The sequence below is a fragment of the Thermobia domestica genome, chromosome 18 (genome assembly GCF_964235325.1).
Source record: "Thermobia domestica chromosome 18, izTheDome1.hap1.1, whole genome shotgun sequence".
Taxonomy (NCBI): Eukaryota; Metazoa; Arthropoda; class Insecta; order Zygentoma; family Lepismatidae; genus Thermobia; species Thermobia domestica.
This window is the reverse complement of record NC_137471.1, coordinates 4,510,524-4,519,975: the sequence shown is the minus strand read 5'-3', so window position 1 is coordinate 4,519,975 and position 9,452 is coordinate 4,510,524. Positions and strand designations below refer to the sequence as shown.

Sequence of the window (9,452 nt, the reverse complement as noted above, 5' to 3'; positions counted from 1 at the left end):
CGGTTGAGGTGCGTCATCGGCTCGATACACGTGATATATGAGAGGTCTTTCTGAGCTTGGCTCTGTGGTGAAAAAGCCGTGAGCCTACACATTTAAACCAATTGTACCATTAGAGTCGGCACGTTTCATTCAACACAATCAAATGGATCGAGTTTGGTCTCTAGAATTTAGATCGGATATCGTTTTATGGAAATGACAGTATGTCCGGCTTAGTGGGTTTTCTTGTACCTGGCTTCTCCTTAAAGAAATCCTTGATTCGGCTGTGAAGAGGACTGTTACGAAACAAAGTTCTTGTAAAGCCAGGTGTAAATTTCCAACTCGATAAAATTCTTGTATAGCTATCTCGAAGAATTAATAGAGTTAAGCAGTGTTTAATAGTTTTCATCGGTTCAGGTGACTAGGGCCATGGTTTTCTTATCCCTCCTTTGGTTATGACCCGACTAAATCATATCCTTAACTTTAAGAGTTTTCTGAGCATACAGAAAACCAACTTTAAAAAATAAATAAATTTTCTGCTACCCCTTGTAGAAATCGAAGCAAGCGAGGTCGCCGAGAATAGTGATGTCAACCGGCTTGGCTCGAGCCCTGAGCCACCAGCTCAGCTCGAGCTCCTGCTCGGCTCGGCACAATTCAACTGAGCCAACAGCTCGAGTCGACTCGGTTGCAATGAACCACTGACTCAGTTCGGCATGGTTCAGTCAGCTCAGGTGAGTCATCAGCTCGGCTCGATTCGGCCCAACTGAGCCGAGGGCTCGAGCCGGCTCGGTTCTGTGAGCGGTTGGCTCGGCTCACTTCTCGGTTCGCTTCGATGGTGATTGTGAGCTTCCTCGTGGCTAAGCGGTTAGCGTAGTTGATTTTGAGTTTAACGTCCCTTTCAGCAGCGAGGCTATATGAGACGGGACCTACTGGTTAACGTGGAATCCGAACCACATGAACTTCCGCCGGTAATCGAACCCGGGTCTCCCATGCCAAAGGTGCGTACGCTAACCGCTTAGCCACGAAGGAGCTCACATCAGGGTTTGGAATCTTCAGACACGATTTAGCACGCAACTTGACTTTTGAACTAAGCACGTGACACAGTCTGGTCCTTATGGTAAACCAAATAGGCCCTTTGGAGTTAGGAAAGTATGCAAACGTTACGAAGAGACGGACCCCAATAACCAGCAGAAAAAAACAGCTCATGATGTTCGTAGAATCTACATCCTGTCCCTACAAGACCGCCGTCGATCTTCAAAGGATATTACCGGCATATTAAGAGCAACAGGATTAATAGTTTATGATCGAACAAAAAAAATGAGAGACAAATTATGCAAAAAATAAAATAAAATAAAATAAAATAAAATAAATAAATAAATAAATACATACATAAAAATTTTAAAAAGTATTACGTGCAAGTACTCTTCGAAAAAAACCATATCTGAACCATAAGCAGAGGGGGGGACGTGTGAAGTGAACTTTAGCACACAGACATTGAACAGATGATTGGGCTAAAGTCACTTGAAGTGACGAAAGAAGAATTGCTATCTTCGACAGTGATGAAGTGAGGTTTGTCCGCCGCCGATCTGGGGAATACGTTTTACGTACCTGAATGCACTACAGCCACAACGAAGCATCCCCAGAGTGTCATGATATGGTACTGCATATCAAGGGTAACATGAATATCGAAAAATATAGAAAAGAAATCTTACAGCGGAAATTGCTACTTTCAATTCGTGATTTAAAAAAAAAAAAAAAAAAAGAAACCTAGAACAGTGTATCTTGTCATACTGCACGAAGCAACAATAAATGATTCGTTGACAATGATATCAACGTGTTATCTTGGCCTGAAAATAGCCCTGATCTCAATCCGATAAAGAATGCGTGGTCAAGACTGAAGAGTCTGATGTCGCGTGGGAATTCCAGCAGAAAGAGAGACTTGCTTGAGGCAATAGTCAATATATGGTTTAGGGCAGTATTTCTCAACTTTTTTTCCTTGGGGTACACCAAAGTACGTTTCAAATTTTTTCGACATCCCTGCATGTGATTTTTTCCTAGATGCAAAAAAGCAAAACATAAAAATATATACAACACTTAAAAGAATATGGAACGACTATGAGATACAATTCTTAAGATGTTAAAAGCAAACTTTCCAGCTTTCAACTTGGAAGACAAGGGTGACATCAAGTCGATTGGCGATAATTTTTTATTTTCTTCTAAAGATAATTTCATCGAGGAAGATATTAGAAGACATCAGAAATCTCACGACATAGCAGCTGAGAAACGCTGTTTAAAGTCATCATGCCAGATCTGTTAAGTCTAGTGGACTCAATATTTCGCAGAACCGACCAACTAAATCAATGGGCTATCCTACTAAGTATTACATGTGAATTGCGGCACATTGGAACATTTTCATATTGAAAAATTGTTGTAACATTTAAAATATTGTACGCATAATTGTAATATTTTAAAATCTGTAATGTATTGCATAGTAATAGTTGTAGTATTATAATACTGTTCATATAGGGTTCAATAAAGAGCACAAAATGACGGGAATAATTTAATACTGAATTACATCAACTATTTATTGATTTTAGAAAGGCGTACGTCTCGGTTAGGAGAAAAGTATTGTACAACGTTCTTACAGAACTTGGAATACCGAGAAAGCTAATTGAGAATTTTTGTCCACGAGCTTTCACGTCGAAAATGGCCTGAAACCAGGAGATGCGTTGTCGCCATTATTATTTAACTTTGTGCTGGAATACGCTATAAGGAAAATCAAATATAGCAACCAGGGCCTACAGTTAAACGGTATTCACCAGGTTATGGCATATGCTGATGATGTAAACTTAATAGGGGATGATAGGAGAACAATATAAAGAAATGCAGAGATCTTATTAAACGCTTGCAGGGACATGGGTTTAGAAGTAAATGCAGAGAAAACTAAATACATGGAAGTGCGTCGGGACCGTAATACAGCAAATTATGGATGCGTTAAAATATTAAATAATACTTTTGATAAAGTGGATAGTTTCAAATATCTAGGATCAATATTAACAGAGGAAAATCATATTTACGAAGAAATTAAATGTCGACTAAAAGCAGGGAATTCATGTTACTATTCGGTTCAAAATCTCTTGTCGTCGCGAATTCTGTCCAGGAATCTGAAGCTTAAAATATACAAAACGATAATCATGTCTGTTGTTCTGCGAAACATGGTCGCTTACTCTGAGGGAGGAACATAGACTGCAAGTATTTGAGAACAACATCCTGAGACGGATATTCGGACCCAAGAGGAACGGGAATGGGGAATGGCGGAGACTTCATAGCGAGAAACTACATAATATATACCGTTTACCCAACATTGTTAGGGTCATCAAGTCTAGGAGGCTTAGGTGGGGCGGTCATGTAGCTAGAATGGAAGAAAGTAGAAACGCTTTCAAAATCTTAACTGGAAAACCAATCGGAAAACGACCATTAGGAAGACCTAGGCACAGATGGGAGGACAATATTAAGATGGATCTCACAGAGATAGGAATACAAAGTAGAAACTGGATCCAATTGGCTAAGGATAGAAGTCAGTGGAGAAAGCGGCATTAAACCTCCTGGTTCCATAGGCCATAGAGTTAGTTATTACATCGTAAAATTCTTACACAATAAATGAATAGATGTATACTGCAATAAATTTCAGAAAAGCGTGCAGAATTAATCACACACGGATCAAAAAAGTGTAATAAGTGCGTTGCTGTGCGGTAGCAGAAGCTATTTTAACAAAAGTCTAACAAATATATCAAGAGTGTTGACTATAAATATGCTTAAATCGCGATTATTTCTTGAACGAAGTCATTCAGTATAGTACTGTGTTTTATTACACGATATCTGGGCTACATTATTTTCAATGCTCATTCTATTTCTGCACAAACAACTTAAAAACCACCGCAAATGTTAAGATTTTCTTCTTACTGACATCTAGTGATAACCATCGCAACAACAAGGCCAAGGCAAGAATATTGCCTTATAATTTTCATACAATTTGTTGAAAATACAGTAGAATTACAATTATCGGAACTCCAGTCACAAGGATTACCAAATATAAAGATCAATATCAAGAAGCTTTTGTTTTTAAACACACACACACATTTAAGGATATAGTATACATGAAGCTGCATCAGTTCTCGAAGGAGCAGGACGCTCAGACTTTTAGGGATTATTCATTAAGTGTGTACGAACTTACAAAGGGGGTAACAAAGCGACTTTTATTTCCTTATCAACTGATACGAAAATAAAAAAAGAACGTACCTGTACTTTATATCTGCATGTGTAGTGCCCTTGTACTTTATCTATGACTACGTGTGTGTGTGGGGGGGGGGGGGAGATATAACGCATATCGCATGTCTTGTGCACATGGATACTTCTTACTATTGAACTACGTAGAAAATTTATGGTATTTCATGTGGAAGTGGTAATAGAACACAGAAAAAACGCAGATCAGGGGCTTCTCATGTATACTATTACCACATTTAAAAGAGGTTATTGAAATGTGAAGTGTATGTATACGTTCGTAACAATGTAACTTCCATGAAATTGTTGTTTTAAAATAATGTTAAAAGTATTTGTGATCATTTCACTAGCGTTAGCGTACGTGCCTTTGGCGTGGGAGACCCGGGTTCGATTTCCGGCAGGAGCTCATGTAATTCGGATTCCACGTTAATCAGTAGGTTCACGTCTCATATAGCCTCGCTGCTGAAACGGGACGTTAAACTCAAAATCACCTCACCTCATTTCACTAGTAAAAACTCTCCGCGCTTGGGTAAAAGCCTAATTGCGTTTTTATACTACATATGAGGATGCTGAATCCAATAAAATATATATTAAATAGAACCGACCATGGGTTCACGATAAAATTACTGGAAGTGATCAGAAAGTAAGGTTACAAAGCCTGCAGTGAAACATGTATATATTATTTCATACAACCAATACAGCCAACAGATAGTACATACATTAGGTTATTTTTCTACATAATCTCCATATCTGTTGACCAAAGTAAATCACTTAATAAATAGGAGGATTGATCAGAAAGTAAGGTTGCAAAGCCTACAGTGAAACATGTATATATTATTTCATACAACTAATACAGCCAACAGATAGTACATACATTAGGTTATTTTTCTACATAATCTCCATATCTGTTGACCAAAGTAAATCACTTAATAAATAGGAGGATTGATCAGAAAGTAAGGTTACAAAGCCTGCAGTGAAACATGTATATATTATTTCATACAACCAATACAGCCAACAGATAGTACATACATTAGGTTATTTTTCTACATAATCTCCATATCTGTTGACCAAAGTAAATCACTTAATAAATAGGAGGATTGATCAGAAAGTAAGGTTACAAAGCCTGCAGTGAAACATGTATATATTATTTCATACAACCAATACAGCCAACAGATAGTACATACATTAGGTTATTTTTCTACATAATCTCCATATCGGTTGACCAAAGTAAATCACTTAATAAATAGGAGGATTGATCAGAAAGTAAGGTTACAAAGCCTGCAGTGAAACATGTATATATTATTTCATACAACCAATACAGCCAACAGATACTACATACATTAGGTTATTTTTCGACATAATCTCCATATCGGTTGACCAAAGTAAATCACTTAATAAATAGGAGGATTGATCAGAAAGTAAGGTTGCAAAGCCTACAGTGAAACATGTATATATTATTTCATACAACCAATACAGCCAACAGATAGTACATACATTAGGTTATTTTTCTACATAATCTCCATATCTGTTGACCAAAGTAAATCACTTAATAAATAGGAGGATTGATCAGAAAGTAAGGTTACAAAGCCTGCAGTGAAACATGTATATATTATTTCATACAATCAATACATCCAACAGATAGTACATACATTAGGTTATTTTTCTACATAATCTCCATATCTGTTGACCAAAGTAAATCACTTAATAAATAGGAGGATTGATCAGAAAGTAAGGTTACAAAGCCTGCAGTGAAACATGTATATATTATTTCATACAACCAATACAGCCAACAGATAGTACATACATTAGGTTATTTTTCTACATAATCTCCATATCTGTTGACCAAAGTAAATCACTTAATAAATAGGAGGATTGATCAGAAAGTAAGGTTACAAAGCCTGCAGTGAAACATGTATATATTATTTCATACAATCAATACAGCCAACAGATAGTACATACATTAGGTTATTTTTCTACATAATCTCCATATCTGTTGACCAAAGTAAATCACTTAATAAATAGGAGGATTGATCAGAAAGTAAGGTTACAAAGCCTGCAGTGAAACATGTATATATTATTTCATACAACTAATACAGCCAACAGATAGTACATACATTAGGTTATTTTTCTACATAATCTCCATATCTGTTGACCAAAGTAAATCACTTAATAAATAGGAGGATTGATCAGAAAGTAAGGTTACAAAGCCTGCAGTGAAACATGTATATATTATTTCATACAACTAATACAGCCAACAGATAGTACATACATTAGGTTATTTTTCGACATAATCTCCATATCTGTTGACCAAAGTAAATCACTTAATAAATAGGAGGATTGATCAGAAAGTAAGGTTACAAAGCCTGCAGTGAAACATGTATATATTATTTCATACAACCAATACAGCCAACAGATAGTACATACATTAGGTTATTTTTCTACATAATCTCCATATCTGTTGACCAAAGTAAATCACTTAATAAATAGGAGGATTGATCAGAAAGTAAGGTTACAAAGCCTGCAGTGAAACATGTATATATTATTTCATACAATCAATACAGCCAACAGATAGTACATACATTAGGTTATTTTTCTACATAATCTCCATATCTGTTGACCAAAGTAAATCACTTAATAAATAGGAGGATTGATCAGAAAGTAAGGTTACAAAGCCTGCAGTGAAACATGTATATATTATTTCATACAATCAATACAGCCAACAGATAGTACATACATTAGGTTATTTTTCTACATAATCTCCATATCTGTTGACCAAAGTAAATCACTTAATAAATAGGAGGATTGATCAGAAAGTAAGGTTACAAAGCCTGCAGTGAAACATGTATATATTATTTAATACAACCAATACAGCCAACAGATAGTACATACATTAAGTTATTTTTCGACACAGTCTTCATATCGGTTGGAGCACTTGCCGCATCGTGGAGTAAGTTTGAAGATTTCCACCTGGTAAAAGTCCTGTCCTTTCTTGGTCAGTCATGTTATCACGAAGTTTTTTCTCAGGGAACAGGTGCGGGAACAGGTAAAACTCGCTTTGAGCGAGGTACGAGTTGTAAGGTGGATGATCGATGATGTCCCAGCGAGCTGTGTTCAAACCGGTTGATACCATGCTGAGTCGGCCATGCGCTCCTCGTCGGGGACGTTATCTCTACCAACCATAAACTTCCGACACCGTACTGCGACACGCTGACGAGACATTACAGTCTCTCCATGGTACAGACCACTACCAGCTGCCGGTGCATTTCAGCCGTGATTACATGTTTCGCCCACAGAAATCGAATAACTAAGCGGACTTCTTTCCGCGACCATTTTTCGAAACGAGCCGCCAATTATGTTTACCTACAACCAGCGCTGTAGGTGGCGGGTGACTGAAACTCTGTACAGTTGCCAACTCCATATATTACAGTTATCGCACACTCCTCGTTTCTCTATAACAGACGAAACTCCACAAATATAGACCTTGTAACCTTAGTTTCTGATTCTCCCTCGCACCTCAACGTTGGAATATTCAACTTTATTTACATTCCAAATTTGAGATTGCCTTTCTTAGCACTCCATGGACAAGTATCTTTGAAATTAATTTCGTTGGATTCAGCAGGTTCAAATTAGTATAAAATATACAATTAGAAACGTATCCAACCATGGGTATTTTTAGTAGGGATGACCACATTTTTTCGAAAAATACTTTTTCGAAAACGAAAAAGTTTTTTGAAAAACGAAAACTTTTTCGAGAAACGGAAAACGAAAACTGCCAAGAAACGGAAAACGGATAACTTTCGTAAAATAAACTGAATTGATTTCATTTGTTAGGATTTCCAAACTACAGTATGGTATGCATACGTATAGGAAGTCTTATAGAACGGCTATGTTCATCTGTCTGTCTATCCGTCCGTTCGTCTGTCGGCTGGCATCAGAGCAAGAGCGTTAAGAAATAGCGAGAAGCATAGGTTTGCAACACGAAGCATAGATTTATCTAATCCATTTGACTTTTATTTAATCCAGAAGTGGTAGAGATCTGTCGCTTTCTGTTACATTGTTGATCACCACAGAGCATAAACGGTAATATATAGAAAGACGTGGTTTTCCAGAACCAATTCGGCGACCCAAGAATATATTCAATGTTCGCCCTTATTACGCTTGCAGCTTAAGCTATGCACAAGTGTTGGAAGTCTTTAGAATGGCTTTGTACGTCTTTGTGTCGACAGGTGTCAGAGCAAGAACAGTAACAGATATTGAGAAGTCGTTTCTTGTGGTCGATTTAGAGCCAATAAAAAATGTTCCCTCCTCCATTAACCCTCTTTTCAAGCCGTAACTGGTTCAAATACCCTTTTTTTGGTTTCAACTTTTATCACTATAGAACGAAAGGGGTAATAGATAGAGAGAAGCGATTTATTGCAAACAATTTAACGTCTTAAGGCAACTATCCACAACATTCAATCAAAGCCAGAAATTCGTATTTACTATTTACTACTATTATTTCAATACTGAATTACGAGATATCGAGTTTTAGATTTTTGCAATCGATTCAGCTTCCAAAAATAGGTCTATCCTTTTCATTAATCCACTATTCAGATCGGAAGTTGTTCAAATTAACCGTTTTCGATTTCAACATTAATCGATATAGACCAAAAATAGTAATACATAGCCACAAGTGTTTTTTTTTTTTTAATCGGATCGATACAGCGTCTCAAGAGTATATATAAGCTATATATCATCACAACCCACAATAGTATCGAAACCGAAAGTGGCTGAATTTACTAGTATATTGGTTTCAATACTGATTTTTATCAAGCAAAAAACTTGGAGAAATCGTGATGCGGTTTTTCACGATCGACTAAGCGTTCTAAGTATAGGTTCTACCTTCTCCCTTGATCTCTATTTGGCGCGGTAGCTCAGTGGTAGAGCATTCACCTCCGGTGCAAGGGGTCCCTGGTTCGACCCCAGCTCGCGCCGTGTGGACTTTGTGGTGGACAAACACCGTGCTCGTGGGTTTTCTCGGGGTTCTCCTGTTTCCTCCCACTTTCTTCATTCCACCATTTCACTCATCTCTCATCATCACCGTCATCTTTAGCCTAACCAGCACAACCGTGGGACGTAAAACTTAGAGTTTCCATTTCATTTTATTTGATCTCTATTCACACCAGAAGTGGTTCAAATTAACGATTGCTAGTTTC

At 37.3% G+C, this 9,452-nt stretch overlaps 1 non-coding gene across 1 annotated transcript; it reads left to right on the top strand.

Moving 5' to 3' along the window:
- The first annotated feature begins 9,159 nt into the window (after window positions 1–9,159).
- On the top strand, window positions 9,160–9,231 carry TRNAR-CCG (transfer RNA arginine (anticodon CCG)). The gene has a single exon. It is a non-coding gene; the product is annotated as a tRNA-Arg (tRNA).
- The last annotated feature ends 221 nt before the right edge of the window (window positions 9,232–9,452 follow it).